The 8,427-nt window shown below is 34.8% G+C and overlaps 1 non-coding gene across 1 annotated transcript; it reads right to left on the bottom strand.

Moving 5' to 3' along the window:
* Positions 1–2,129: 2,129 nt before the first annotated feature.
* Positions 2,130–2,236, bottom strand: LOC121219624 (small nucleolar RNA R71). The gene has a single exon (XR_005916514.1). It is a non-coding gene; the product is annotated as a small nucleolar RNA R71 (small nucleolar RNA).
* Between the last annotated feature and the right edge of the window lie 6,191 nt (positions 2,237–8,427).

The following is an 8,427-nucleotide window of genomic DNA, read 5'->3' as shown; positions in this document are numbered from 1 at the left end:
TTTTTGACAGGTCTGAGAGTTTTATTCTAATTGCAAAACCGTCCAAAGTGGGGACCAAGTCAACCCAATTTTCGGCTGCACATGGCTAGTTATAAACCAATTTTTGGTTTAATTATACAAGGCCCTTGAAGAGTTGAAGAAATTAGAGATTTACCTTAAGATTTGTTGAAGACCAAGTCTTAGTCCTAAGTTGTTGTGGCATTCAAATTGACCAAAAATAAAGGAAAAATCAGCCACATTTCCTCAATTCATGGCCGGCCACTCTTGGAGGAGGTTTCAAAGGATGGACACTCGCATTTTTAGTAAACTATCTCCCTTGCCTCACCTATAAATAAGAGCTCATTTCTCACTTTTTCAGGCATTCCTCGTCCCTCATCCCTCTCATCTCTCATCCTTTCTCTCAACTCTCTTAGCTCTCACGCCTATCATCATCCTTACATAAGAATTTTAGCAAACTAGCCTCTTAAAGAGCCCTTGGTCGGCCACCTTGGAGAGTCATCAGCAAAGGAGCAACGCAAAGAAGCGAAGGAGCCTCGTCAGTCAGAGTCTTGGGTGACAGCCACTCTGAATTGGGTTTAATCTTCATTTTCTTTAATTTAATTTAAAGATGTTTGCTATGAGTTCTTTGTTCTTGTTTCCAAAAATGATAGCTTAATTTTATTTAAGCTAGGATGATTATTTTAATTAAATAATATTAATTTGATTCGTGTTTATAATGTTTGTGCCTAAATCGATTATGTTTTCAATTAAAATCAAGTCTGTATTTCGTTCATAATTATTGAAATGCACCTGAATTAGCTGAGAGATCCTAACCAGACGACGGCTAATGGATGCATAATTGAAATGTGCATGCTCAATTTAGATACTAACTCGATTAAATTGTAGGTTGCATAACAACCCTAACCAGGCTCTGTTATCTGCATAGTTTTTAGATTTATGTGATTAAATTGTTTCAAACCTAACACATCCCTATTACCTCACACGAATGCTAAGAAGCCCTTAGTAAATAAGAATCAATAAAATGCGTATTTACTAAGTAAAAGATTTCGAAATGACCTAATTTGGTTTCCAAACTCATGAAAGATCGAGTTGCCATGGAATGTTTTCCCGAATTTTATTAAACATGATGATAATAAATTAATTTTAATTGAAGTAATTGTCCTAGTTTATTTATGTTATAATTGTTGCAAATTGTGTTAAATTTTTCTAAAATCTATTTCATTCATATAGTCTACATATTAGGATAATTTACATTAGGGTTCATTACATCTAGTTTATACCACTTCTCAACTATATTTTGTTTTTATTTTTCAAATTGTTAATATAATTTTACAAATTAAGTGACTTAGCACAAATACAATCCCTGTGGAGATTATAACTAGATACTTACTTATTACTTGATAACGACTGTGTACACTTGCACAAACCCCAGCATTACAAGTTTTTGGCACCGTTGCCAAGGATTGTCAACTATTGCCATAGTCAATTTTCATGAAATTATTTATTTTCAATTTGATTTATTTCTAACATTACTAACTTATTCTTTTTAATTTTTGCGAATTTCTTCTTAGATGTTTATGAGCATAGATCGAATTATCAATTTACTCCCTATAGACCCTAAAATTGAGCAAACTTTCAGACAAAGAAGACATGAACGAACAACTCAAAGACAAGTCGATATGGACCTTGGAAATCAGAGTCAAAACCAAGGTAATGAAGCTGATTATGTACGAAATCCCATCCTCATTGCCGATGATAAGGATCGATGCATCAGACAATATGTTGTGCCACTTTTCAATGAGTTAAACCCAAGAATTAAAAGGCCAGATATTGAGGCAACCCAGTTTGAATTGAAACCAGTGATGTTTCAAATGCCACAAACGGTGGGCCAATTTAGTGGTATGCCCACAGAAGATCCACTTCTCCACCTTCGATTGTTTATAGAGGTGAGTGATTCATTCAAGATAGCCGGTGTGACTGAAGACGGACTGAGGTTGAAGTTGTTTCTGTACTCATTGCAAGATCGAGCATGAGCATGCCTCAATTCATTGCCACCAAGTTCCATATCTACATGGCAAGAATTAGCAGAGAGATTTTTGGTTAAGTATTTCCCACCTAGCAAAAATGCTAAGTTGAGGAACGAGATCACAACTTTCGAGTAACTAGATGATAAGTCTTTGTGTGAGGCTTGGGAGCGATTCAAGCAGTTACTTCGTAAGTGTCCTCATCATGGGATTTCTCATTGTATCCAGTTGGAGACATTTTATAATGGTCTCAATGCACATACAAGATTGATGGTAGATGCTTCCATAAATGGTGAAATTTTGTCTAAGTCTTATAATGAGGCTTATGAGATCATCGAGAGGATCACAAGTAATAACTATTAATGGCCAACAAATCGAACAGCATCAGGAAGACGAGTAGTTGGAGTTCATGAAGTTGACTCTCTCACTTCGTTATCGGCTCAGGTATCGTCTATTTCCTCTATGTTAAAATAGTTAACCACTAATAGTACTAATAATTTTGCAGCTCAACCACCAAGTCCATTTGAAGTAGTTTCCTGTGTGTACTGTGGAGAAGGTCATTCTTTTGAGAATTATCCATCAAATCCCGAGTCAATGTACTATGTGAGGAACCAATATCAAAATAGGAGTGGACAAGGACCCCAATCCAACTTCTACAATCCTTCATGGCATAATCATCCTAACTTTTCTTGGAGCAACTAAGGAAATAGACCGGACAATAACTTATTATAGCAAAAACCCAACCAATCTCAAGGGTTTAATCAACAAGCTCTAAAACCACCTCAAGCTGAGGCATCAAACAATTTGGAGAACTTGTTGAAAGCATACAAGGCAAAGAATGACGCTTTCATCTAAAGCCAAGCAGCAACACTGAAAATTGTGGAAAACCAAATGGGTCAGTTGGCTACGGAGCTTTGTAATAGACCGCAAGGAACCTTTCCGAGTGATACTGAGAATCCAAGAAATTTGGGTAAAGAACATATCAAGGCAGTGACATTGCAAAGTGGAAAGACTCTGGAACCCCGATTGATTGATGTTGATGATAAACATGTTGAAAAGTAGGAAAATCAACCAGCTGTTGAAGTTTCTACACCAAAGGAATCAGAATCTGCAAAGTTTGACAAGGTAAACCTTGACCTAGTGAATTTAGATATTTTAACATCATCTTTGGATGTAGATTTACCTACTCAGAAAATTTGTCCGGTTCAACCAAAAGTTCTATCACCTCCATATCTGCAAAGATTGCAGCAACACAAGCAGAAACATGAGGTACAATTCAAGAAGTTTTTGGATGTTCTGAAGCAGTTACACATCAATATTCTGTTGATGAAGGCTTTAGAACAAATGCCAAATTATGTGAACTTTATGAAGGATATACTGTCCAAGAAAAAACGGCTGAGTAAGTATGAGACTTACTTTGACAAATGAGTGCAATGCATTCCTACAAAACAAACTGCCACCAAAATTGAAAGACCCAGGAAATTTTACTATACCCTGTAACATTGGTGAATCTTATTGTGGTAAAGCTTTGTGTGACTTAGGAGCAAGTATCAACTTGATGCCTAAGTCTATTTTCAAGATGTTAGGAATAGGTGAAGTAAGACCTACAACTGTGACGCTTCAGCTAGCGGATCGATCTTTAGCATATCCCGAAGGAAAGATCGAGGATGTTTTGGTAAGAGTTGATAAATTTATTATTCCTGCTGATTTTATTATTTTAGATTTTGAAGCAGACAAGGAAGTGTTGATCATCCTTGGAAGACCTTTCTTAGCCACGGGAAGAACGTTAATTGATGTGGAGAAAGGTGAACTCACCATGCGAGTTCAAGATGATCAAGTAATTTTTAACATTCTTAAAGCGATGAAATTTCCCGATCCAGCAGAGGAGTGTTCAGTTATGGAAGAGATAGAAACCTTGGTTTCTATGGAAAGTAATTTTGAGGAAGATCCATTGGAGAAAGCCTTAGAGTTTGACCCTTTGGAGGATAAAGGTGACGAAAACATGGCTTTGATGGAAGCCAATCCGAGAAATTATATTCAATCCACATGGTTTGAACCGTTGGAGTTGGAAGTCAGAGAATTTATGCAACCCAAGTTGTCAATCAAAGAACCACCTAAACTCGAACTAAAAGTACTTTCTTCCCATTTGAAATACGTGTATTTAGGTGATTATTCTACTTTGCCTGTGATTATTTCAGCAGAATTGACAAAAGGTCATGAGGAGCAATTAATTGTTGTTCTAAAGAAATTTAAGAAAGAAATTGGTTAGACCATAGCTAACATTCGAGGTATAAGCCCTTCTTTTTGCATGCATAAAATCATTTTAGAAGAAGGTGAAAAAGCTCAGATTGATTGGCAAAGGAGGTTCAATCCTATTATGAAAGAAGTTGTGAGAAAGGAAGTGATTAAATGGTTAGATGCAGGAATTATCTATCCTATTTCAGATAGTTCGTGGGTAAGTCCAGTGCAGTGTGTGTCAAAGAAAGGTGGAATCATGATTGTTGAAAATGAGCATAACAAGTTAATTCCAACGAGAACTGTTACCGGTTGGAGAATCTGTATTGATTACAGAAAGTTGAACAAAGCCACTCGGAAGGACCATTTTTTGTTGTCTTTTATGGATCAGATGTTAGATTGACTGACAGGTAATGAATTCTATTATTTTTTAGATGGCTATTCGAGATATAACCAAATAGTTGTAACCCTAGAGGACCAACATAAAATAACCTTTACTTGTTCGTATGGTACGTTTGCTTTTACATGAATGCCTTTTGGTTTATGCAATGCACCTGCAACTTTTCAATGATGCATGATGGCAATATTTACAGATATGGTCGAAAATTTTGTCGAGGTTTTTATGGATGATTTTTCTATTTTTGGTAACACTTATGATATCTATTTGAGTAATTTGGCTAAGGTACTGAAGAGATGCGAAGAGATGAATCTTGTCTTTAATTTGGAAAAATGTCATTTTATGGTCAATAAAGGAATTATCTTAGGTCACAAGATCTCAAAGAAAGGAATTTCCCAGATGAGCACTTATTTGAGGTAAGCCAAATTCATGAAATACCTTGGTTTGCTAATTTTTCCAATAATCTTACATGTGGAATAATTCCTCGAGAAATGACATACCAACAAAGGAATAAATTCCTTCATGATAGTTGGTATTATTTTTAGGAGGATCCATTTTTGTTTAAACAGTGTGCAGATAATATAATTTGAAAGTGTGTAGTTGAAAGTGAGATTGCTGAGATCTTATATCATTGCCATTCATCTTCAAGTGGGGGACACGTTGGTGGTTCACGTACTGCAGCAAAGATTTTGCAAGCAGGTTTCTTTTGGCCTACACTATTTAAAGATGCTTACGCTTATGTGAAGAACTGTGAAGAACTGTGATAAGTGCCAAAGAATCGAAAATATATCAAGGAGGAATGAGATGCCCTTGACAAACATTTTGGAGATTGAATTGTTTGACGTATGGGGCATTAACTTCTGAGGCCCATTTCCTTCTTCATATGGGAACGAATACATCTTAGTTGCAATGGACTATGTATCCAAGTGGGTTGAAGCTGAAGCATACCGTACAAATGATGCTAAGGTAGTCATGCGATTCCTACATAAGCATGTGTTTACACGATTTAGGACACCAAGAGCTATTATTAATGATGAAGGTTCTCACTTTGTGAACAAATGGCTTAAGTGGTTGCTTGAAAAATATGATGTGAAGCACAAGATTGCTACTGCCTATTACCCCCAGTCTAATGGACAATTTGAAAGAGTGAACCGTGAAATTAAAGGTATCCTTGAAAAGGTAGTATGCCCTAATAGAAAAGATTGGTCTCGAAGGCTCGATAATGCATTATGGTCTTATCGAACAACATTCAAGACTCCGTTAGGAATGACTCCTTATCGGTTAGTCTTTGAAAAGGCATGTCATTTGTTGAAGAGAATATTTAAAACCAGTAGCAAAGGTATGGTTTTATTTTGTTTGCTATAGTTTTATACCTATCTCACATAGTTCCACCATCTCGATGGAACAAATGCTTTTGTTATATGCAATTTTGACAGAAAAGTCCATTAATGTTGGGAAAATTATCCTTAAGGAGATTCATGATTGTATTAAAAAGAAAACAGGAAGTGCTTATTTCCCATCATTAATAACTTCACTTTGCTTAAGGGCCCGTCTTAAAACACAAGCAAATCTTAAGGGGCAGTATGTCCAAGGGTGCATCACAAGTCATGATCTTGAAAGGTTAGTAGAGAGAGTGCATGAACTGAACCAAGGTGAGCAAGAGGAACCAACTGAGCTAGAAACCGAAGATTCAACAAATAAAACTGAAACTGAAGTTGATTCAGTTACAGACACTGAAGAAGAAGAATCTGATAAGGAACCAAATAGTCTTTAACCAGCTGAAGGAACTAAAAATTCTGAACCAAGGGTTGAGCTAGAAGAAGAACCAGTCAAGCTAAGTGTTGAACTAGAATTTAGAACTCCATTTCCAACTCCTACAAGTACTTCAAAGAAATCAGAGTTGTCAATTTTGATGGATAACTGCAAGTTCATGCACAATTAAAAGCAAACTTACTGAAAATATGCAAAAATTAGGGATGATTCAATTCGAAATAATTTTAAGAATATCTCTAATACTTTTGTTCCTGAGTTCCCAGATGCTATCTTTGAGACATGGATGGAAGATACTGACGATGGAAGCGGAGATGGAACTAAAGAAGACAAGGGGAATAAGTCAAAAAAATAAAATGGGGGATTCTTGTCTTGTTATTTATTTAATTATTTTTTAGTTCTTTAGGAATTTATTTCTTTAGTAATTAGGATTTAATTTTTCTAAAATAAAACATAGCAAGCATGAATAAATACTTCTTTAGAAAGAAAAAGGCTAAGTGATGTGGCAATGGGAATGAACATGTCTAGGATTGGGTTATTAGGAAAGACTTGGTATTTAAGCAGTCTTAATGACTCACCTCTCTTTCTTTACAACCCAACCTGGTGTTCAGTTTTCATTCATTACTTTTTTCTTGCAATGAGGACATTGCTTCTTTTTAAAGGGGGTAAGGCAAATAAATTGCTCAAATTTTAAAATTTTCAAGTATGTTTCAATCATTTCTTTCATAAGTATGTTTTAATAAATGAATGTTTAGAGAAATTATTTTTAATAAGATAGCTTGTATGCAAGTATGAATGATGATTTTATCTGAGTAATTGTATGTTATCATGAAAAATGGAATGTTTTTATGATCTTAGTCTTAGGTAATGTTTGCCAAGAAAACTTAGTTTCTCTTGAGATCAAACATGCATAAAGGTTTATATCTTTAGAATTGACTTAGTAACTTTCTTAAGGCGAAATCCTAGGGGACATAAAAATCTAAAATGATATAGGCACCATTTTTCTTTGGATCGTTTGAGCCTTTTCAAGCCCACCTTATGATATTAGACCCTTGAAACTACAATTTTGAGCTTTAAGGCCTATTTTTGAAATGAACCTACATTATAGCCAGTTACCATCTTTTTAAAACTATCCTAATTTTGTGCACCTATTTTAACTTAAGTGTCTTGGGAATCAACATTTGAGGAAATTTTCATAAAGATGTATGTGCTCATGCTATAAAAAAACAATCACAAAGACAAAGAAAAGGCGAAAAAAAGTTTGCCTAGTCTTCAAAAAGGAAAAATGTATAAGCTTGAGTTCAAAATAAGTTTGGGGGTGTTCCAAAGGTTCACTTGAAGAAAAAGGTTGAATTTCAAGAAATCCAGGACAAGTTAAAGGTTAAGATTTTTGAAATCGAAACGTCTCATCTCTTAAAATCCCTACCTTTAACCAAGCCTTATTACAACCTTATAAAAGACCTATTGATTTCATGATTATGTCACTTACATTAGTGGAGAGGAAGTATTAAGTTCAACATTTTAAGATCATAAATAAGACTTATGATTGTTTGTTTGATTGATGAGAAATTGTGTTGAATGAAGAATATTATCTATGGTTGTGACATACATGCAAACTATGATTCATGTTGGCATATCTTGAAACTTAGAATAAAATTATCAAAATGTTTCTATATGAGTTACTTGTTAATAAAGATCTATGAGCATGAATTTGTTGATGCATGATTATGAGACAAAGATTGATGCTACTTACACTCTTAGCAAAATTTGCCTTAGCAAGACCTTGTGCTGTGCATGAACATTACTCGGATGAGCAATGATATAAGTTTGGGGGTGTGTAAACGGAAAAATAATAATTCATCACCTTTCTACTTAAAATTGTTGTTAAAGCCAAGTAATTATTTAATAAATTAATGAAATATGTGAAGATATGAAATTAGGACATAAAATTATTAAAATGTGATTTTATGTTTTATTATATAGTTTTCATACATAAAATGG

Source organism: Gossypium hirsutum, chromosome D07, assembly GCF_007990345.1.
Source record: "Gossypium hirsutum isolate 1008001.06 chromosome D07, Gossypium_hirsutum_v2.1, whole genome shotgun sequence".
NCBI classification, from domain to species: domain Eukaryota; kingdom Viridiplantae; phylum Streptophyta; class Magnoliopsida; order Malvales; family Malvaceae; genus Gossypium; species Gossypium hirsutum.
This window is presented reverse-complemented; position numbering and strand designations above follow the sequence as displayed.